Below are 24,523 nucleotides of genomic sequence, written 5' to 3'. Positions count from 1 at the left end.
AAGCAGTGGCACTCCGCTGCTACCAGCCTTGCTCAAGCAGATGAAAGTGGAAGTTACTGAGGGGTGTTGACTGGGTGATGTGTGAATGAAAACAAAGTGCAAGTTCTCCGGAGGTGCAGATTGTGTGAATATCCTCCTCGACCTGGCAGTTACATAGTGGAAGTAATTCAGGGTGGGTGTTCACTTGTGGAGATGTCACCTGATAGCAATAGACAAAAATAATAGGTGGCATCAAGCAAATATACGTAAATGGGGTGTGCTCACCTGTAAGAACTTCATCTGTTGAGGAAGTTGGTCACATAGGTGCCCAGAGGCTTGAGCCTTGAGTAAGACTTACTCATCCATAATCCTGGAGTTTTGCTTTCAGAATGCTGTTTACCGCTTCTTCCAGCTCAGCAGACGTCACCACTTGCCCCTAAAAGACCTTTTGGAAAAGAAGATGTCAAAATACTCTGCCTAACAGGCTCACTTTAAAGACTAAAAATCATCATAGTGATATGTGCAACAGAGGGGACAGACTTCTACCTAAGTCAGACGGAGGCACCACTGAAAACAAGAATAATGGACGTCATGGTTGTCATTAACAATTACTGCAGTCTTCTGTCGCATCCAGCAGTTAGTTAGTCACGAGACTGCTCAGGGAAAAGGTCCATAGCCTCTTTGGGAGAAAAATGCCCATACTGGAAAAGTCTCCTTTGCCATCCTTCCTCAAAAACATGGTCTTTGCAGAGCACTTCTGAGTTTTACTAAACTGCAAGTGCTCTTTTACATTGTTACTTCAAGTTTCCTCAAAAAGGCATTGCTGCAAGTGCCTTATTCTGAAGTGGCAGACTTCGCAGCTTGTGGTTAGTTTTAACAGGGAGAGGAGTGGTGGCTGTGGAGTTTTTGTAGGGTGTTTGTGTTGTTTGGTTGTTTTTTTTTTTTTAATAACTGCCTCATCAGGTATAATAGCATAAATTAAAAATTAGCCACTCTGGCCTTTTCCTGCCTTTTTCTCTATGTTTTGCACAGCTGTATCTTTTGATTCCTACTGAGAGCAACCACTGACTTTAGACTATGACATCTTGACTGGAAGCCTCACTGGCAGTAATTTGCTATTTGAGGTGCTGAGATCTGCTTTCATCCATTAAGTTGTGTGAGGTGCTTCAGTCTTTCATGCCAGTGAAGCAGAAGCCCCTATGGGAACCTAGTTACTGCTTGTCCTATTTGCTAGCAAAGCCGTGGTTAAAAACTGTTTTGGTTTCTCTGCAGTATGTATAATTGTACTTTTATAGTCCATTGTACTCTTATCAGTATTAAGATACAGACTAATAAATCAGTTTGGAATCCAGATACCTTTAAATGTTTGACTGACTGACCTGAATCAGACTTCGGGGTCAGTTCTCTAAGGTGCTTGCATTGATAGCTCAGAGATTGAGTCGTCTGGGTTCTAGTATATGGCTTTAAAGGTTTTCTTCAGCTCATCTTTCTTGCTTCTTCAATATTGCAACAGGAGTCCCGTATTGTCGGCAGTAACTTGTTAAAGTGGCCCATCTCTTGGGCAAGCACATGCTTGAGTATAAGCTTAAGTGGTTGGGTATCTTCTCATTACTGCTTCGATGTCAAAATCTGGAGGAAGTTTGCTCAGGATATCACCTGTGACTTCATGAACAACTTCATCAGTGGAATTTGCACCACCACAAGATGCATGAGACTAGGGAGCACCAAAAATTTGGATATAAGATAAAGAGGATTTAGGAGAGTGAGTAGTTAAAATGCAGGAAAATAGAGCTGGTATAAAGGCATTGTTTAAAAGATCATTACTGTTTCAACTCTCTTCCCTTGTGATTGAAGTTAGTTTCAGCATTTTCTATATTATTGAAGTTGAAAATTGCAAAAAGCTGGGGGTGGGGGGGAGTAGAAGATAGGCAAAATGACTGTACAATCACAGAAGCTACGTTTCTCTGGAAAGACAGTCAGAAAATGTTAAAAAGCCAAAAAAGCCTTAATCATCTTTGAAGTGAAAGAGTAATTTCACCAGAATGGACTTAAAACACAATGAGGTACAGTAAAAACTGAAAAAAAACCCAAACCCTGAACATACTAATGTGGAGCTAGAGTAGAAAGTTCTGGTAAGGTTGTGTGTGACCCTTTGCTCTTTACGTACATATGTGTGTAAGAAGGCCGTCAAATGACAGTTGTACTTCTGACCGATCATTGGTAATGCCAGCATTTGCGTTCCTTCCAAATATCTGTGGGGAAGGATTCAGTGGAAGTGTCTTGGTGTAGCCAATATAGCTTTGGTGCTGAAAAATGGGGGAAAAATACTCTAGACTTAAAAGGAGATGCAGAAACAGCCAAACAGCCCATGACAGGCTGCAAGCTGTGTGTCACCACCACTACAGACTTTCCTAGTGTAATGAATACAGTGTGTAAACTACAACACAAAAGGAAATAAACACAGGGGCTGACCCCATCTAACCAATTCCTTTGGTCCCTCCTCTTACCTGAAATCAGGACTGGCTTTGCCTAAATATTTTTACAGCTGTTGGAAATTCTCTTAAAAAAAAAAAAGATCCTTAGCGGCACAGGGGGCTGCAGCCCCTGTCTGAGCCCACTGCTTGCCAAGGGTCTGAAGGCATTTTGCTGATGTGTAATATAAATCTACTGTATGATAAATTAAATGATTGATTACTTTGTCCTTTCTACCTCCAGCAGAGTTGATAAACTAATTCTTTTATGCCTGTTCTATAATGCTTTTAACTTCAGCAGAACTTCTGTTTCTCCCATACTGTCCCCAAAGTGTGCCAAGTCACACAGAGCAAAGTAAGTCAGTTTAGTTGGCAGTAGCTGGGCTGGGGATTTGACATAATTTCCTGTTCTCAGAAGTAAGTCACAGAAGCAAGCCCTAATAGAATGTGAGATTAAGCCACAAAAGCGAGCAGTGTGGGAAGTGAGCACTGAGGCACATTCCTCTGTCAGTAAAGATAGAGCTGGTTTTTTAAGCAGTAAGGTGTTGGTAGGTCTGTTCTTCTGGGATACTGAAGTCTCTTTCAGGAGGAACAAAATAAAGGCCACTTGGATCAATTTATAATCTATATTTGTACAGATTTCCAAGGAAAAGAAGATACTAAGAACACTGTGGATCCCAGTCATCAGTGACTCACTCTGCCACCATAATTACATTCTCCAGTCGTATAGCGAAGAGCATCATATAGTACCTCCTGAAAGGAAACAAGACAATGATCTGAACTGGGATATACTATGAAATCTGGTTACTACATACAAATGACCTTTCAGGAAAAAAAAAAAAAAAAAAAACCACCAACCACAACACTTCCCTCCCTGCTAAGCCTTACATTTGCTCTTAAACTTTGGTCATGTAACAGGAGGATACAGCCCTCATCCTCCCCCCACTTCACTCCCACAAGGAAAGAAAACCACACCTTCATGAAGTTGCTTTGCCATGCTGCATCACGATTTACTGATTGACCACACTGATAGCCTAAACCGCTCCAGGCTGACAGTGGTTTGAAAATAACAGCCCTTTCCTGCCCCCAGCCATGACTTTAACAGATCCTGTCCATAGCGGGTTGCTTAGGAAGGTGGAACATAGAGAAACGTCAGATTGCTAATGACTTCCAGGGTTCTTTGAACCACTGCCTAGCTCTGCAAACAGGGAGGGAAACACCATCTGCCAAATCCACACACACAGATCAAGGTGGTTGTTAACCTGCAGCAGCCTGAGGTCTAGTTTTTGTCCCTGAGTAAGTTGCAGTTAGTAGTTAGTTAGGTGTTTTAGTACAGTATTTTACAGCTTACCAAAGTTGAATCCACAGCTCCTACCTAGAGACAGTGTAAGAACTCGACGAATAAGGCAGTTATACAGCACAAACACTGCTCTGTTTTGCATGGCAGACTTTCTAAACTGTCATTTGAAAGTCCCCCCATCAGTTAGACACTGACCATGGTACAAATAACCACTTACAATAAACATGGTTAGCATTATTGCAAGTAGCCCTTGGGTGCTAATTCCACTATCCCCACTGAACTGTTGCCGTGGCAGCACACAGGCTGCATTGGTACCTGCACTAACAGTCCTAAAAAGTGCGAGCACAGCCTGGGGACCACTGTGAGGGGTTGCTGTACTTTGTACTAGTCAAGGAAGAGGTGCAGTTGCTGCATGCTGCTGTGCAGGTCGGTCTTATTCAACTCATGCGGAATGTTCCAACCCAACAGCCCAGAATTCCAGCGTTCTTAAACCAGCACAAGGAAGAAGCAGAGGCCATACAGCAATGTCTTGAACTCAGACTTAAAACCCAATGCAACACATTAATAATTAATGGCTGGGTTAAATAATTTGATTTTGTTTGTTTCTCCATCCAGGCTACATATATGTGTGTGTGTATATATATATATATATGTCTCTATCTCCATGTATATGTAATTTATATACAGACACATAAAACTATGTGTTAAGATCTTTCCCAGTTTTGTTTTGTTTTTTTTTAAACCAGAGGACTATTATTAATGCCATACCAAAAATCTCAATTTTTAAGGAGACACGTAATTAAATAAAGATTAAACTTCCTTCACTGTTGCCAGTAATCAGACCCCTATTAAGTGCAGTGGAAGACACCGATTTAATTTGGGAGGGCTTTTTCCCCCCAGAACACACATGCAGAGTCATCAGGGTCTGCTGTAACTGGTTTACAAAGTGACAACACAACATTACTCACAGGTTTTCTGCAGCTATTGAAAAAAAGTCAGGCTCAGATATTGGATCCATCAAGTATAAACGAATGATGCTGGCCTGTAAACCTTTTGGTACTTCATTAGTCATCTTCACTCTGTTCTGAAGTACAGACACCGGGAAGGTGGCAGGCAGGTAACTGCAGAAATCTGGATGTGTGGTATCAGAGTTTAGCTCCTACAATGTACTAGAAAACACAATAGATATTAATATAGATCCATGCATGTTTGTGGAGTCTAAGAACAAACAAACCCAAGTGCAGGCTCTGTGCCATAAGTGTGCGCTTTGCCCATCCACTTACAGCGCTTACTGTCACACAGCTGTTCCTGGAAGGGCTATAGTGAAGATATGTATGCATCAGAAATGTGTCAAGTTTATTAGAGGGGAAAAAAAAGAAAGAAATACACCCTAGTACCTCATTGGAAATGTAGAGCTGTTCAAGACTAAAATTCCTTAGCTTACAGCTTTTCTGCAGCAATAGATGTTATGATTACGTCGGCCTGAGGAGACTGCTATAGAAGCTGGGATTTACCAGCTGAGGAATGGGTTTGACCCACCACGTTTGAGAGCGCTTTCTATTCCAGCTGGCAGAAAAGCCAGAATCAGTGTGAGATGATTACCCTTAGATAATGGGAATCATGAAGTCGGCTCAGCTGGCTTTTCAGTCACCTGTACGGGTCAGACATGCCTTCAAAAGTATTTATAAGAAATACTTTAAAAATATATAATTTTTTTTTTAATTATATTTTCTTTTACCCCGCAGACTTTCCAGTATTGGCATCCATGAACTTGCTAGATGGTAATTTTGCAGAACTATCCATGTTCCATCCTTTGCCTTCTCTATCATTTTCATGGCTATTGGGCCTTGGCCAAGTGACAGAGATCTAAGCTTTGTACCACCGTATCCCTGCACAGAGAAAGCATATTATAAGTAAGAATAATATTGCATAGAGTAAACTCTGCTATGAGAGTGTGCATCTATATGTATTCTTGAATTAATATTTAATGTACAGTATATTTTAAAATGCAGTTTAAATAGTTTTTCATATCATTCCAGTTGACTAAAAAACAATTCACTTGCATTAATTACTACTTTGTGTTAAAGAGAACCATGAGATCAATCTTAACATAGTTTGGGGCAGTTAAAAACAGGCTTTTGAGCTTTATTTGGCATTTCAACTTTTACTTAAAGTTTCTTGCTTCATACAAACATGCGTGTGCACGCACACAAACATCAGCTATATTTTAAAAGAAGTCTGGAGATATTAATCAGCAGCAGCAAACTTTAGAAGGGCACAAGAGAGTATAAATACCAGTGGTGCACAGCAATGACTGTCAGCAAATGCTTTAGACAAATCAAATGGAGGTGGCCCAGATTGTGAATGATAAATTCCCGCACCACTGGTATTATCTAAGAAAAAAAAAAACAAAAAGGAAAAAATAGAATTAAAGTCTGATTTTTTTTTTGTAAGCATTAACAAATATTACTGTAAACATTTTAATATACTTTTCAGGGGCATTACTCCTGCATATAAAATTAGATACAAGTATCGTCCCAGAGGAACCAGAGATTTAGCGTGTGTAAATCTAGGCAAAAAGAAGCTACAAGAGGGCTGAGATGGGGAGTCCTCTGCAGATGAGCATTCATCTCATTTCTGTCACCACAGCTGGACAGACTAATGTGCTGGTATAGGAAGATGGACCTTTTTCCTACCCTTAACTCTGTATTATGGAGAGGGTTTCAATTTTCAAGTCTCACAGTGCAACACCTTTCAAAGGTGTTAAGGTCTTGGCTCAGGAAACTGCTTTATACAGCAGTCTTGTACCCGCTGGTGTTTAAACTTCCTGCCTCAGGTAACTGGGCTCTGAACCAGAAGGAACGACAATTTATAAAATGCCAGCTTAATGCTCTAATCCTGTAAACCCTTACAGAGAGGATTCTTTTAAATATCACCATTCAGTCTACCTCTGGGCACACTCTAGAATACTTTGCCATGACTACCACCCCTTTAAAGAAATGCAGCAGTACTTGCAAACATGATACCAAGATTTAATCTCTGGACAGAGGAGTCCAGAAACACTCAAGGTTTCAAACAGCAATTTTAATTCAACAACACTGGTCACAATCAGTATCCTATTTTTAAAAATGTTGTATGTAAAATTGCTGGATTTGTAACTAGATTTTTTAACTTGCATTCTTGTAATTTCAGTTATGAAATCTGTAATTTTCATAGTGCATTAGCATAGGTGCTTTCAGTTAATAAATGTATAGTGTGACCATGTACACAGAACATGACACAGGGGAGGAACGATCCGGTACCTTCACTTCTCTCAGTTATCCTGCTCATAAGCTTACCTGTGTTTTACTTCCTTAAAAACTTCCCCTGCTTTACAGGTGCAGTGAGTCACCCATTAGTACAATGCCTTAAATTTGAGAGCCAGAAGGAAGGCTCTAGGCTATCCTAATTGCTAGCTTTATAGATGGAGAGGCTCTTACAAGAGCTTGGTTTGGCTTCTAAGCTCCTGAGTGATTTTAGGGATATGTATGAATATGAAAACCGATTAAAAACCTTCACAAACTGGCCTTTTGTAGAGAACTGCAAGTGTACTCCAGAGAACGTAAGTCTGAAAAATGGATATTTTTACTATGCTCTGTTTTTGTATGTCATGTTTAAGAGGAGTTGAGAGCTTCCACTAAGCCTGAAGAAGACAGAAAGTTGAATGCTCCAACTTTTCTCTGTTCCCCACTCAGAAATAGCGTAGTAGGGTGGCTGGCTTCTGTGTGTTCAGTTCACTAGTCTAGCTATAGAATTAAACTTAGTTACTTTTCTGGGAGTTTGTGGTTGTTGTTTCTTTAAAGTTTTTAGTAGTAGTAGTATGTTATCTTTCTGATGGCAAATTTTCATTCATTAAAAATCTACATTAGTAGGAATAAGTACAAATCCAGCAGGAAGGATGAAGTAGCAAGATGATCACTACTTAAAATTCAGAAATTTAACCTTAATGTTTATGTCCCTGTAAGCTTTGACTTGGGCATTAGAACAATCCACTTGACTTTTACTTGGGCACACACATGAAACTCATGAAAAGTTATTTTTCAGCCTGATCTATGCATATAGACATTGTGGGAAAAGGTGTTTTTTGCAAGCTCTCAGAGTTTGCTGATGTGAACATGAGCAGTGTGTTGGATGAGGCACTAAACTTCTACACTGTCACCTACAGATGGCAAAGGCGGGCTTTGTCCACTGTCCAAATACAAATGAACCAGATGTGGCAAAATGTTTCTTTTGCTTGATAGAACTGGAGGGCTGGGAACCAAATGATGACCCATGGTAAGCACAGATGTAAGCGTGTTCTTGAAGTATTCCTCCAAACTTCCTTGACTGCATCCCCTTACTCATAAAACTATTAATTTCTCTATAATAGTTCACAAAACTGAAGGTTACTGAAGTTTTTCTTTCTCAGTGACCTTACAACAGTTCAACTAGCTTTTATTTGAGACCTCCTAAAATCTATTTCATGTTTTCTGTATGATACTTTTTCTACCAGTAGATGGTACAAGTACTGAAGAGACCTGTCTGTTCAGATTTCTTCATCTTCTTAAATGTGACTTTCATGAGTTTAATATCTGTTCTCACTCTGGGTTTACATTGCAGGGAGGAACACATCAAACGTCACAGCTGTGGCTTTTTATCCCTTACTAAGGACTTTGATGACCTGACAATGGAGGAGTACTACATGCTGGAGATGACACGGCTGAGGACCTTCCTTGTAAGTGCTAACCAAATAATTTTAATATACGATTCAAAGCTAGAAGGTAAACAAGAACTTCCATCTCTGAGGCTTCCAAGCATCAGCAAGGACTCATTTTGTAAGGCTGGAACATGACTTATTCTGAAGTAATGGCTTATGTGCATTATTGGCTAAGAAATTTGCACCTAAGCACTTCTCAGTGTAGCTTGGTGTCTAGCTTTTGAAGGAAAACCTGTTTCCTTCAGAAATGTTCTTCCCACAACTCATTACAGCAGGTAAAGTATCTCAGGTGCAATAATCAATCAATCCAGGAAGCTCCACAATGAGCTGCTCTTTCTTTCTCATGAGGGATGAGCACACATGTGAAAAGAAAAAACTTGACCAGATTATTCCTTCACATGTCCAGTTTTACATGTAGATCAGTCTAATTAGGCTTTCAGACTTTAAAGTCCATTTCAAATGTTTTCCAGTTTTACTGGATCCACTTCTGGAACTTCATGCCTGCCATTATTTTGGCATACACAAAACTGAACTGCTTCAACTAGTTGATGAAGATCAGCTGGTCTTTGATATATGGTCCCTAATCCTATGGATAGTAAGAAACAAGTGAATCAAGTTCCTTGATGAGGCACACTAAAGGTTCTGCATATTCATTCCTGGTGGGTTTGCACAAATAAGCCTTGCTACTCATGTTCTAGGTGGAAAACCTACCCGGTTATGCAGTTAAGGTGCCTATACAACAGACTCAGACACAACAATGGGATCACACGCTGCAATGGGAGCAGTCTGAGTGAGGGGGTGATGTTACCTAACCTGAAGAGCCAGTGATTTAATGCAGTGTTCCACCCCCCAAAGGGGTCTCAGCTGTAACATTACTTTATTTCTAAGTACAGCATATAAAAAAAACTTGAAGCAGCAGCAGCTTCAAGTGGGGACACTTTGTGCCAAGAGTACTGTCACCAGTACCTTGGAGGGCTATGCACTAGGGCTGATCCAGAGCATGGTGCCATCTTGAGGCACCAATACCCTAATGCATCCTGAGAAGCAAGGTCGCGCCTCTTAAAACCAACCTGAAGTCTCCCTCCTTGCTGGGATGTAAAATACTGCTAAACAGTAGGCTCACAATTTACTTTAAATGCTGGACACATCCAAAAGTGGACGCTGAACTGAGCACTATGGGCACGGCTGGTGAGGAGTTCCTGAATCAAATGGGGGTTTGCATGTGAAGTATCTGCCAAACTGCTCTGTGCCGTTCAGACAGCAGTACTGCTGACCATCGCCCAGAGTAGACTTGTAAGCTAGAATTAGCAACAGATCAGCAGGTTTTTTGAGGATCTAAGTTTTGAATGTAGGTGACAGTTATATTGCTCAATTGAAAGCCTCAATCTTTTGCTTTGCTTTAAGTGCAAAACTGGCAGAAGCATCATAAACTCTTTTGAAGACGAAGTCACCGCAACTAGGCAGCGTCTTCTGGATAACTTTGTCTCCAAGCATCGGTATACACCACCACCACCACCCCTCCATGCTGATCCACCTGCCCAATGTTCTGAAAGCTCATACTGCCAGTCAAAAAAAACCCAGGAGAAGTGAAGTTAAAGGCTGACTAGAAAAGCTTCTCTTCCTTATACGGTGCAAGCATTGATGTTTTTATCTGAGTGCTAACATAAAGCTAAACAATTGTGCGAGGAAGAGAATTCCTTTCATAGGCTCTCCGGAACAGAGGTTATAACTGCTTATACTAACGCTTGTCTGGCACAATGTGCTCTGACACTGTGGCTAGGTGTGGACTGACAGTAGTCCCACTAACCTGTGAATATATCAAAAATAGCAAAGCTAATACTTACTTTCTGGTTTTTAGTTGAATGAATTTTTGGAATAAAGTTTCACAACTCTGAGCACCTCCTGTGATCTGTGTCACATTCAAGCCTTACAGCTAGGCAGGCTCAAATCAGAACAGTTCTGCTTCAAAACCCTTCACACAGAACAAAATGGACCTGTGTGTCCGCAAGAACTGCTACCTTTAAGCACTTGCATTACCTACTCCTGCTTACCTTTTACTTATCTTCCTAGATCAGACAAAATTGCCACACATAGTGACACCTGTCAAAAATAGCAGCTGTACTGGAAAAGGAAACTCGCAGGGTTTGTAAGACAGCCTCAAGGAGGAAGAGCTCTGGGGACTGTTGTGTACACTGAACCTGAACAAAGACTAAAGGCCTACCCTTCTGCTTTAAAAATCTTTTCATTGCTGTTTTTTTGAAATCTCATTAATTCCTATTTTCCTTTACGATAGACTGTTGCAGCATGGTTGTAGACACCAGGGCTGAAGTGCATACCTGCAAGTACTTGAGGTTTCAAGGATGGACAGGCCTCTTTGAGTAAGGTGGAAGTTTCATACAGGTCTCAGGCAGCAAATAAGCAGCATCATCCTTTGGAACTCCCCCAGGTTGTCTTGCCACTCTGCAGGAAAATCCTCATGCTGGGGATCCTAAAAAACATACATGTTTCAACAGTCTTTAAAGCTTTTGTGAATTGTATTTAATCTTCAGAAGTGGGGTTGACATGCTTAAAGCTTAAAAAAAAAAATCCACTTCGAATCTAAGAAGCTTATCGTATAGCAGAGAAGTTATAGTATTTTTTAAGTGTTTAAAAGATCACAACCTCATCAAAGTTCTCTAGAAAGTGGAGAAGGAATGAGATGGAGGAAATTTGAAAATGTGCTTTACCTCCCTCTTCTGTTAGAACTGAATTATGCTGTCAGTCTTCAATATTGCAATAATAACCATATAATCAATGTCAGTCATATTACAGTATCACGTGATAACTATGAGTTAGGTTGCATCTGAATGCAGGAAAGAAGTCAAACAATGCACCAGAGAGTTTAGTTTGTAAATGGTCTATGAATAATCCAGCTGTTATGTTGCTATTGCAGTTATCAGATTGGGAACAGCAGTCACTGTGTGATGTGTTAACTTCTTCTTAGACTAAAATCCAGTGCCAACTAGGTATGACTTTCTGGAAACTGGTATTATGGCTCTGCTGGTGAGCCTTTGAGGTTTGCCTTTAGAGGGCTGAGCACAGATGTATGCAGACAAACCTGCACAAACTGTTTTCTGAGCACGTTTGATTTAGCAAATCAAATCATGATGGAACTCAGGCTCTGCTAAGGATCTGGAGCCTGGCTTGCTCCTTCCCCAAACTCCAGGTACTTGGTTTCAGTTCAAAATACTACATTATTTTTATATTAATATAGGTGAAAAATAGGTACCTCCAAATGACATTTGTAATAGCTCTTGAAGTGTTTATTTAAACACTTGCAAGCTTTGTAGAAAGCTGAGTGAGTTAGGAAACACTGGGGAGTGAAGGTTGCTCTGAAGACTCCATTGAGGTTTTGCCACAGTGCCAAAAACTCCACTTCTTTATAAGAAGAGATGCATCAGTACCTTTGAGGTTCTCAGCCAGCTAGAGGAGAACTGAGTTTCAGTCCCTATTCCAAGATGTGAAATACAACTTCAGATAAAATACGTGAAATGCTTGAATTGGGGAGTTGAAGTCAGTTCTCCCCTCCTTTTGGAAACAACCTGATCTGCAAAAGGAGGAGAGAGGTGCATCTCACTCCTTTGAAAAACATTTATATTTCAGTGTATGGTTACTGATGACAGAGTGGCACAAGCAATGCTGATTTTTGTGCCCTCTCTTTAACACGTGCATGAAACTGCCCAATATTTGAATCTGTGTATCCCTAACAAGACAGGGAAGAGGGCTGGTTGCATGTTACTGGCGATTAAAACTACACTGGTGATTATAAACATACAGCTATCAAAAGGCAATCTTCCCTGAGACCCATTAACTAGTATTTTTTAAAATTCTAGTGCGTTCACATGGAAGTACTAGTATTAAAGCTGCACAAGTAACAAGCATGTTTTCACAGAACAAGTGCTAGCAACTCTTCTATATGAGGATAGCGGTAGATAATGCCATTCCTTTTGGTCTTGGCACTTAAGGTTCAGTAACAACGTTCCTGGCTTCAGTGTTGCTGTTTATTACTAATGACCTGAAAGGATTTCTAATTTATTGATATTTACAAAGAATAAAACTCACAATTTATCTTTCCAAAAGGGCCGTAAGAAGTCCTGGGTCATTTGACTGAATTCTGGCAATAAATTTTCATCATTTAAGAGTGAGAAAAGTGGTTCAATGGACTAGCACAAATGGACAGTATTATCAGTACATTGAAGTGGTTATGGTCGGATATGGTGCAAGCAGAAAAAAGGGTAACTTCTAAAACCATTTATTCAGGAGGTGGGTGTATGATGAGCACTTGGTATATCAAGAAGCAGAAGGGCAAGAGTATAATAAAATAGTAAAAGGAGTCAATAGTAAGATTAAAGATGAAGCAAGTGCCCAAATGTGGAGTAAAATTCATCTAAAGAGCTTAGATTTTTTTAAGGAAATGGTGCTGAAGTTAGATAAAGTCTAAGTCAGTCATTAATGAAGGTAGCAGGTCACTGTTCAAGAAAAGGGAATAAATCACAGGTCTTCTGAATCCCATTCTAGTTGCTCTACCTGGCGAGCAACTGTTGTTGTTTTTTGCACTTACCCACGAAAGCAGCACACTAAGTAATAGCGTGAAAAGGCATCCTCAAAGCACGGTAAACAAATTGTATAGACTGACAAGGGAGAGTGGCTGCCTTAAGTTTAGCGAATTTCACTATCACCTTCCCACTCCAGGTCTTGTTACCTTTTTTTCCATCCCAATTAAATTCAAATCATTACTTGCTATTTAGAAGTCACCTGACAAATTGGCAATGATCATTATGACACACCATTTGCTTAAATACTTACAGTCATATTTGTAAGAATTGACCATGTAAAGTGACAGAACTTTCTTTTCCCTGAATAAATATTTTCAATGTATTCATTAGCTTATGAATGCAAGCAATCAGGAACGTTAACATAATGAGCTGTCATACACCAATTTCCATCCATCCTTCAGTTGCATAAAATCCTTACTAACGTTTGTGAAGCACGGCAGATCCTCTAGTTGACAAATTTCATCCCACGATTTTGAACGAAGCCAGGTACAGGGGTTAGGAAAGGCATTGTCCAAACCTGTGCCTCCAGTCAGCAGAAATTTCCACTCATTCTCATTAATCTACAATGAAAAACACTGGTCTTAGGACTAAATTAATAACTTAGTACATTATGGAGGAAATCAATACATTTTTTCTGAATTCTTGCATTAGTTGAAAAGCTTCTATGCAACTACTGAAAGCCTATTTCCAAAGTATTTAGTGTCTGGTTTTCACTTAAATGCAAATTTAAGGAATCAAAACACCTAAGATATGAGCCGATTTAGATTTATCTGCATTCCTAACTCAGGGAATGAAGAATGTTACCTGATCAGGTTTTTAGACCCATTCTTCAAATCCCAAAATATGGAAGGAAAAAAATACTGGACACATTTCAGGCAACCATGCATTTTACAACCTTTTCCTATAATGCAAGTCTAAATGTGAAAAAGGCATAGCAGACTATTACATGTCTCATTCCCTTCTCAATACTCCCTTATCTCAAAATTTCGTTGATGTCTTGAATTTGCAGATTGAAGTCCCTGTGAATGGGAGAGCAATATCCCATGATTATTACTGTCAGCTCTTGGAAGAACTCACTTCTAAGTATTTCCCAATATAAAAAATTTCAAAAGCCTGTAAAATTTTAAATGTTTCCATAATACGCTGAAAGAAACAACTCCAAGCAACCGTAAGTGCTGTTTTGCAGGTGATATGGTTAAAATGCAAGTGTTTCAATATGAGTTAAAAGAATACCACCAAGAAATATTTTATAAAGAAAGAATTACTAGAAATTAATAGAATTCAGTTGGTACAAGTATTTGCTTTGGAAGAATTCTATGCAAAAATAAACACATTTAACACCTCAAGTGAAAAAGATGGGTAGCTTCTTAAATCGGTGCTTACAGTTCATTTTTATGTGCTCTTAGCACTCTGAATACATTACAGTAAAATCTTGCAAAGTGTGAACTGTAAGAATAACATAGGCTGGTCTTGGATTTAAGTGATGTTTAGAAAAACTGTTATCATCTAGCTCATTTCTGCCATACCTGTTTGTTATATATTTATCATATTCTAGAGAATCTTTTTCAATGGTTAAAATTGCTTATTAAAATGAAAATAAACACCACAAAACTGAGGCCAAAGTAATATATTTATAAATAAACTTACTTTTCTATTCTTATCCTTTATGTTCGTATATGCAGTTTAATATCTATCATGTCAAACTGCATGTTATTTTTAATTACTGACCGATTTTTCATGTTTCAGGAGACTCACAGTTAGACAAAAAGAGCAGCTTGTTCTTTTCAAAGAGGGAGTGACAGACATTGACATAAAAAGTGAGTAAGTAAAATGATCCTTGAGAATCTTCACCCTACAGATGTTGGAAAAAGAACAACCTTCCATTGTATTATTCCATAATATCACTCTAAGAGAGTGCTCACTGGAAACCTATTGCAAACCATTTAGACCTCCTTTGTTCTAATGAACTTTCTGGCCAATTATCCGAAAAATCATTAAATGCATGTACCATTTGGTGAGCAAAATAACATAAAAAAACATTCAAGTGTAATTATGTCTTAGTAACACACGATTTTTCAGAGGAAGTGAGAGGTCCCTTTTGGAGGCACAGAGAAGAGCGGCAATATCAGGGTCAAAACCAGTTAATCTTTAAAGGTTATCTGAAATATGTTTGCCATTCTACTGAGTATTTTCCTTAATACACTAGAATACAGATATATTTTAAACTCTGTGATCCATTACCAATTATTTCAGTGCAATGATTTCAGCAATTCCTTGGCAGAGCACTACTTGGAGGGTATTCCTGCAGTCCAGACATGGTGATCATTCAGAAACCTGAGCGTGATCTGTTATCATTGAAAAGGAGGAAGCTTTTGACTGAAGATTGAGAGCAAACCGTGTTGTTTGATCTGTGTCTCCTTTTCAGGTTTATGTTTCAATCTGGTTTTGTTTTCTTCCATTCAGCTAACAAGAAATAGACAATTTTAAATAATAGTACATAATAATACATAAAAGCTCCTGGTTTTAGCATTTTCATTCCTTTCAAAATTATTGATTCTTCATCAGTTAAACAGATATACATACAATTCATACACAAAATACTGACACAAAGATGACCGTGGGACAAAAAGTAAGCTTTTTGCAAGTTACAGAAGTAATACAATTTAAAAAATCTTAGCACAGGGCCTCTGGTAAAAAATGACTGGCTAGTGAAGATAGCCCAAGATAAAGTCATATGTGAATTATTAATCCACAGAGAATTTTCTGTGAGTCCGTCCTCCTCCGATTTCACTGGGCAAAATTATCAAAATGGGCTTCCACCAGTCATTCCCTGGGAATTCATACTGTCAGCTGGGATTCAGGTGCTGTATCTTTATTTCTGTGCTGGCAGAAAGGTTCAGAATCAAAATGAGCTTATTTTATTTATTGCTTACTTTAATATAGGCATACAGGCTTTTTTGAGATAAAAAAGAGTAAGATTTAAAGTCAAAGAGCTCCATTAATAGAACATGGATAGCCTTATTGGTTAAAGGCTACTTTGAATGGCTACTTAATATTTTAAATATACCAAAGGATTAAGCTCTGACTTAAATTATTAGTAGCACCATCTTTGATTGCCCAGACCTAAATTCTAATCTAAAAATAACCTTCCCAACCAGTATGCCACTAAACTGAACACTACACTGCACACCTTACCAGGAACTACAACTTACTTGCATTTAAATAAAACATTGGACAGTAACGGATAATTCAGAAAATGCCACTTGCAATAATAACTAGAAACGTTTTCTATATACAAATTGGGAGAGTAGTTGCCCTCACTCATCCTTTGTTCATTTGATGAATAAGCAAGTAGCTAAGCAACAGAAGCAACGCTCTGTGATTTGAAGATCAAATAAAGCCACTAAGGTAGAATTCAGTACCTGATGTAATAGAACACTGAAAAATTTTCTTTAAACAATCTACATGTACACAATTCACTTCAGGGCTGTATTTTGAATAATCCTAATGTGATGATAATAGTGAGGTCCATCACATGTAAAATAAATTTAGATCATAAAAAAGATTGTATGGTCTCTCCTGTTCTCATGACCAAGCTGGAAGGTGGAAGGACACCTTAAGTATAAAACCAAATTTAAAAAAAAATTTTGAGTGGTTGGGTTTATAATTACTGGCTGGCACGCTCTATAGCCAAGAGTCAGAAGACTTCATTCTCTCTCACCACTTGTGTGAAGAAGTTTCTTGTCTATTTCCTGAAGACATACAAAGTCAGTACATGAAATGAAACAAACTCCACAAAAGAAAGTGGATCATTTTTATCTAACTGAAAAATTCACACACGACTTGAGGTAAAAATAGAAAATAGAAATAGTAGAATATGCTGCCCTTGTAATATATTGTACCATTTTGTCTCTATGAATAAATTATTTTCCAGAAAAATATCTGATGTACAAAAACATTTCAAAATGCAATGCTCAAGACAATATACTTTGGAGAAATGGCAGTAACATTTCTGGAGTGACTATTAATACATCAGCAATTACAAATGGTGAATTATCACTCTTACCTTGTATGTAGAACTTCTGACTGCTCTGAATTATCTATAGACATGATGAAAAGGTGAATAAACCACGAGTGAATACTGGTACATTGGCTCGATATTGGCTAGATCAGCAATAGAAAACAAGACTGACAAGTGGATAGCAATGGGACAAAGCCCATAGGAGCAGCATCAATCTTCTTTTCTGTCTCTTCGGCTACAGCTTGCTTTTCAGAAATCTCATTAGCTAGAATTTTAGAAGACAGGATCTTGATAGCAATTTCATCCTTGAAAATACTTCCTTCTGAGGCTGAAAGAACTTCAAAAATCTTGTCTTCTATTTCTTTTAGCTGCCTAAAATAAAATACAAGATTTTTCATATATGAGAAATACCGCTGTTTTCTGTTAGTTTCTATAAAACAAGACAATGTGTAGATTCTATTCATTTTACGCTATTTACACAACAAGACTTTTTTATTATTATTATTAAATTTCTGAAAAATTTATCCACATTCAGGCTAAAAATGGATGGCAAAGGAAGTGACAAGCTACTTCAAACACTGCACATTTCATGCTTTGACCCCTGGGGAAAGATGCCCCTTGCCACGTATAATCAGTGCAAATCTAGCACACAATGAAAACATTTCTAAAACACAACTATTTATATTTAATCAAAATTTGTGAGGACAGCAAGTCATACACCAACATCACAGAAGGACGCATAAAAACAGAGAGCAGGATCAAGAGTTACATTTTGCAATTACACAATCCGAAATTCAGCTCTTCAACTAATCCCAGAAATGGGAAACGATATCAGAAGAAAGGCACACCTAGCAAGAATATGAGTAAGAGCATGTATCTAAGTCAGCCTAAAAAGCAAACAAACAGAAGCCCAAGTTCAGGCTCTGAGGAAAATAGCAGGCTTGATTTTCCTGTTAAACAAACAGAAAAAAGGGTCTCTGACATGTATTTTGTTATATATATTTTGTTAAACTGCAATCTGCTGCTATCCCTAGAAAGGGAAGTTATCTTGGTACCTTTTATTCTCAGTCCCTTGAAGGATGAGGGCTTATATTTCTTCTTCACGATCTGACCTTTCTCTTGCAACTACAATTCCAAGAAGGTGATCCTGCATTCCTTCCGAAGTTATGGAATTCAGTGATGTTACCTGTTAGAATAAATGTTGTGTCCAGTTATGGCCAGATGCAGTTAAAATGCTTCTTCATTGTAAGATGAGGTTTGTGTAATATCGTGTAATATGCTCAAACAAACTTTGAGAGTGAGTTGCAGCTGAGGGTTGAAGATGATGTGTTGGAAAGCTAACTCTGGGTTTAACCCAGAGAGTTAATCAGAAAAGGGATGTGACAAGAATGTACAGAATTTCATTCACTTCCTCAAAATTACATGGAAACTTTGAATATTTGGAAACTTTGAATAGCGCTTCAAGGGATTGGTCCGTATAACATGAACAAACACTTTTACGTGCAAGAGGCATCTACCCATTTGATACAGAGAAAGGAGCAAAACGTATCTATAAATACTATGTGAGAAAGGGAAGGGGTACATTGTGACCAGAAGGCTAGAAAATAGCTGGATGCATGTCATTCAAAACCAAGAAAATAATCTACTTGTTAATCATCTTAGTGTTCAATTTTACTGAATACTGTAATAGTTTTAAAAGTTTTGATTTCAAAGATCTGTGTTTCAGTATTATCTATGTTTAACCAAAGTGTACATTTGCAATACCTTTCTATAAACAGTTCTTCAAAAATAATAATAAATAAAAGAGGGAATAAATCTCCCAAGCAACTTCAAAATTACTAAAACACCAATTTTATTCTTTAAAGCAGGAATCCACCTTTCTTTTTGTCCTAACATAGAAAAATCAGAATAGTCATAGTTATTAAATACCCAAATCTGTAAATATATTTTCTATCTGTTATAAACAAGGCACGACACCAGTAATTGCTCAGACTCTTGTCGCTAAGTATTCTAGAGCTAAAAGTCATGAGTAAGAAAGCCCAACGTAGAGCTTGCATGTGAGGTGACTATTATTTTAAGTCCTTGTAAATACCATCTTTATAATAAAAGGTGACTAAATAGCATCAGGAGATAGATACAGACTAGGAAAGGTGATAAAAGTAATTAAATAAATTCCTGACAGCATGAAAGAATGACAGTATTGTAAAGTGAAGTATTAGATACGAGAAACGTCAACACTTCTAAGATGAGACCAGCAACATAAAAAACCCAACAACGTAGGCAGGAGAGGACGAATAATGCCAGAAACTCTTCCCTGGTTTTAGCCAAGGAATCATTTTTAAATGGAAAATGAGTTGCACATTCATTTTCAAAATTCTCACCTCAACAGATGTTTCGGAAAGATAACGTGGATTTCTCGCTTAGTTGTAATATCAAAGAGGAATTCAGCAGCATACTCAATAGCAGAGTCTCCAAGGCAAATGCATGTACACCCTGACTGCTTAAATGTCTGAGTAAAAGTGGCTCTAGAATAGGATCAAGTTCTTCTCCAATATTCTCCAGTAGCACTTCAAAACAACCTAAGAATTAGTAGGCCATTCCCGGCAGTTGTATTACTGATTGACTGTTCTGTACAATCCATACGTATAATGTCTATTTACAGTGTGCAAACAATAAAAATACTAATCAAGCCATATCTAGAGGTAAGGTTAATGTTCCTTAGACTTTTTTTCAGCTGATTGAAAAATGAATCAGAAAAATGTACCTTTAATTTCTGTGTCCAATAGTACATCACTTTGCAAAGCACAATGAAAATTCGATCACTATTACTGCTGCCAATGGCTTAGAACAGCAGTTTAAGCTACCTTTTTGAAAAAGGAAAATAACAACAATTTAAATGCCACATGCCACAGAAAAAAATTGGGGTAACTAAGCGTGCTTCAATTTTCACTGTAAGCGCAATGAGGTTGTCAAAATCAAGAAAGAAATAATGGAGAATAAACAATCCATTTCTTTACTTGTAGTGCAGTTAGCCATTGAAAAATAGCTGGAGTTGTAACGAGGTGTTTCATTAATTTATTTCTATTTGCCAGTAATAGAACTACTTGCAATACAAGAATCACTGCCTAGCGATCTGATATTAATACTCTTGAAAAGCCAAATAAAAACACCACGGTATTTTAGAAATAAAATTATTGTAACATGAAAACAAAGTAATGGCAAATCTCATAAAGCAATTAAAAGATACAAATTAATCTGAGTATTATAATTATATTGTGCTAAAGAGTATCTTATAACCTGGGGTGAGGACTTCAATTACTATAGTACTAATTTGATTCAAAACATGAAAAAAATGTCTGTTTTCCTTAACTATGAGAATATCTGATACTCACTGAGTTCCATTTTTTAGCTAATTGTGCCCCCTCCAGGTTCCTCTGTAATTTACACTTTCATTAGTCATTAACCTACCAGGAGTGCCAAACTGAATGCAATTTTCCAAGGAGGGTGGGTGAGTTTGATTACACTGCCGTTTTCCATTCGTTCCCCTCTTTTCTTTTCCATTTATTTGACCCTGAGGATCTATCATCAGTGGCCATCCTCTTGCATTACTGAAGGGAAAAATACAGAATTTCAAAATTTAAATACAAGCTCTTCAAATGTTTACCTCAAAGTATTTCTTAAGGCAATTTTTTTCCCTTTTGTCGTTAAAACAGAAGTGTGTCAGGATGAAGTCAAAGTAGGCACATACTGAGGTATAATCCTTGACAAATTTGAGAGGAAACACATGAATCTTCATGATCTTTGTTTACAAAAAAATAATTTTCCGCTTTCAAAGACAGTACATAGAATAACACTTCTTACTTCTGAGAAGGTTTAATCACATTTAATTTTATAGCACTTACTTCCAATATAAAAAGTCCTGAAACTTTGAACAGCTCTAGAATATGTAGCCAGGTGATTTTTAAGAGTTTGATACAGCATTTACAAACTGTGAACTGAACGCTGTAAACTTCTGTGTTAAATTCATTCTAAACCAGACAATATTTATGTAATTTGCTCATAATAATTTTGCTTGTTGCCATTTTAAAACAGGAATTTAGGACTTGAGAAAACCCCACCCAAAACCTACAGTATGTATCTCTTTCCATAATTTCATGAAATTATTTTCGGCTCTTTCAGACTTACCGTGTGACAGATGTGAAATGACTTTAAGACTGAATAACCAGTGTGGTTCTCTAATAACAACCAAACACATGGAGCTTTCACCAAGGATACAATCCTGCTTTGTGGGGATGCATAAGAAGCCCCTGTGTGTGTGTGTAAATTATCCTTGAATAGCTCTATAATTCTGCGTTTTTAAAAAATTAGTTGTTATAAGAAGCTTGAGCTACATTTTATATGGTTCCTGGGGTGCTAATATAAAATTCATCTAGCCATAAACTACAGGCGTAATATGTATAATCCATTTGAGGTAGATTGTATCTCACATTTCAAAATTAAAGGCTATCATTATTTAATTTTAAAATGATAATCATCTTTCCATCAGTTCAAAGAGAATTTTGATCAAAGCTTTATAAAAGTGAAGTATTGGGATGTACTGTAGAGGTGTTGGATTCATTAACATTTGTCAACTGTTTTGCCTGATTGAATTATTAATATAGTAATTACTTTTTAAAGTTACATGCACAATCATAATCCCAGCATATATCCTCTAACTTCAATAAGTAACACCCCTTGGTAGTAAGGAGTGAATTCACATATTGAAAAAATTTACATTACAAAGTTTAAAAGTATTATTAGTATTTCCTCTAAATGTAAACTTCATAGTAATTCTGTAACTCTGGTTGTTAAACTGAATATGCAGTAGAAAACTGTCTATAAAAATCATAACTGAAAAGCACGTTCTAAGAAGCTATTTAATGGAAGTTATTCACTGGTGGGTTTGGTTGGTTGGTTGTTTTTTACGTATGAGATGGTGATGCCATTATCAATAGAAAATGTGTCAGACAGCAGCCCAGCAATGTTCTCCCAGGGTATTTGTGAAGGAAAAATCATCAGAACAAGAAATGTCTTTTGTTTTACATAGCAGTGTCCACTCATTAGTTTGCATCTAGCTAAGAAGAAAACAAAGACAAACCGAAGTTCTCTCTAGTCTCAATATTTTCAAACTATTAAACGTTGTATTTTTCAACCCATTTCCCATAACAGTTGCTACATACAAGATCACTTCAAATGGAAAGAAACTCATCCTTCTGTGTAAGATTTCTAAAAATGTCTTTGTACGTGATTTCTATACAGGAAATGTAAGTTTATTTGGTCAGAGCCTTGGTATGATTTTATTTACCATTTCAGCAGTAGTCTTCTAGTCTGTAAATGACTGTAGAACAAATGCACATATTCTAACTAGAAATATTAAAATCTTCATTATTTAACTCTCTGGACATACATAATGAGCACTTGTCAGGACCTAACCGAACTTGAGAATCATTCAGAGTTGTTTTTCACTATTCTCTGTATTACGTAACTCAGTGCAGTTGTGTAAACTACTGCAGTGTTTGTATGAAGCACAGAAGGAAGGAAGACACACACCTTTAAATACACAAACCAACAAGAATATTCCACTAGGAAGAATGCTTCCAAAGAAGGAAGATGTATAGAAATAGATTGTTCATATGAAAGGCACAATCTTCTATGAAAACTTTATATAAGGTCAGAGAAATACTCTGTAGTGTTCTACACTAAACACCAGCTGGCAAAGCCTCAAGCAACAAAATTCAGAAATGCAGCATTAAGGCCTACGGGCTAGAGACATTCACGGGGTGGTGAATGAAGGACTCACCAATTTGCATAAAACAAAGCTGGTATTACAAAAGGTAGGTATGAAAACTGCAGGGGACAAAAAAAACCCCAGCAGCAGATTAAATGAAGAAATTCACAAAATTCATTCTGCTATCCAACACTTTCTGAAAGAGATCCCGAACTAATACGTGTCTGCACAATCGTGAGAGTAAGAACAAGCCCCCAGGAATCCACACCAGCTGCTGCAGAAAAAGAAATGATGCAGTCAGAGAGAAACTTTCCAGATGAAGCCACTGTGTATTCCTTTTTAGAGAATAGTCGTCAGCCTTTTACGAATATCATCTGCACCTGTATCTCCTTGCCTGGAACACAGTTCAGCTCCCCTTAGGATGTTTCACCAGAAGTACTCCTACCTACTCGAACGCAGTGTTATACACAATGCAGCTTGTAAGCATAGAAGGGAATACTCGCTCAGAAGTATGTGATTCAGAATTCTAAGGACTGCTGACTGTTTATGCTATAAATACACCGTAAACTCTCACTCTATAAAGTTGTAAAATAGTAACATCACAACAAGGTTAGACATTACGCGGAAGATAATTGTTTGAAAGAACAGTACAAAAATTTATAAAGAAAAATGGACAAAGGAAATACACGGAAGGAAAATTGATAATAAGGTTTGTATCCAAATTCTATTTCAAATGAGGTACATTGATTTTTTTTCTCTTTTAATTTTTAGCAATTTTTGATACCCTGGACCTGATTTTCAAAGAAATGGGTATTAATTTCTTCGGCTCAATTCAGTGGCGGGTTTTGGTGTTTAAAAACGTTCAAACTCAGGGTAATTTTGATATACAAAATTTGTTATATTTAAAATCAGCTGCCCTGTCAAAATCTTTTTGTATTCCGAATTTCCGTTCATTTCACTAAAAGTTACTGGAAAGTTAGCACAAATCCACTACATTATTGAGCTGTTGTATCTTTTGTCTCTTTTTTGTAGAGAATTACTCCACTTTTAGAACTTGCTTAACTGTGCTGCTGCTGAAATAGAAGTTAATTCTGTTTTCTTTAGAAAAATTTTCTGTAGAATTTAGCCATAGGAGTAGCCAGAGCCATGAGGTACAAAGTTACTGGCAATTGCTTTAGAGAAGACAAGCAACCAAAGGACTCTGTGCTTTAGGCAGCAGTAAGTATTTTATAGTAGAACAAAGGAAGAACTTCCTCCAAGAGTCTTATAAACAAAACGCAAAATCCTACCATAGAGTGTCAGTTCCACTTATGAAATCTATTAAATCATAATTTAAAAATCTAAACTTGATATTAGAAGAAAAATCAATAAAATTTACATTATTACAAAATACAGGGATTAAATCACTGTGTGTTACTTGTCTGTAGCTGGCTGTAAAGGCTCCTAGGGAAGCTACAATTCCTGATGAAACAAATATATCTCCAGTCAAATCTATGTACAGCCTTCCCCGTTCCAAAGCACTCTCATGCCAGCATGTTTTCTCACCCCCAAGGCCACCAATCAATTGTTCTGCTTGCTATAGTTTTTTGCTGCATAAGTGAACCTCAGAATAAGAAAAATTTGCTGATTGTATGACATTATCACTTTAAAGACAT

At 37.5% G+C, this 24,523-nt stretch overlaps 1 pseudogene; it reads right to left on the bottom strand.

The window, feature by feature from the left end:
• Positions 1-24,523, bottom strand: part of LOC104501203 — a 51,249-nt pseudogene that overhangs the window by 4,042 nt on the left and 22,684 nt on the right.

The sequence above is a fragment of the Buceros rhinoceros genome, unplaced genomic scaffold, assembly GCF_000710305.1.
Source record: "Buceros rhinoceros silvestris isolate BGI_N320 unplaced genomic scaffold, ASM71030v1 scaffold17610, whole genome shotgun sequence".
Lineage (NCBI taxonomy): Eukaryota > Metazoa > Chordata > Aves > Bucerotiformes > Bucerotidae > Buceros > Buceros rhinoceros.
The sequence above is the reverse complement of the archived record's forward strand: the minus strand, read 5'-3'. Positions and strand labels throughout refer to the sequence as shown.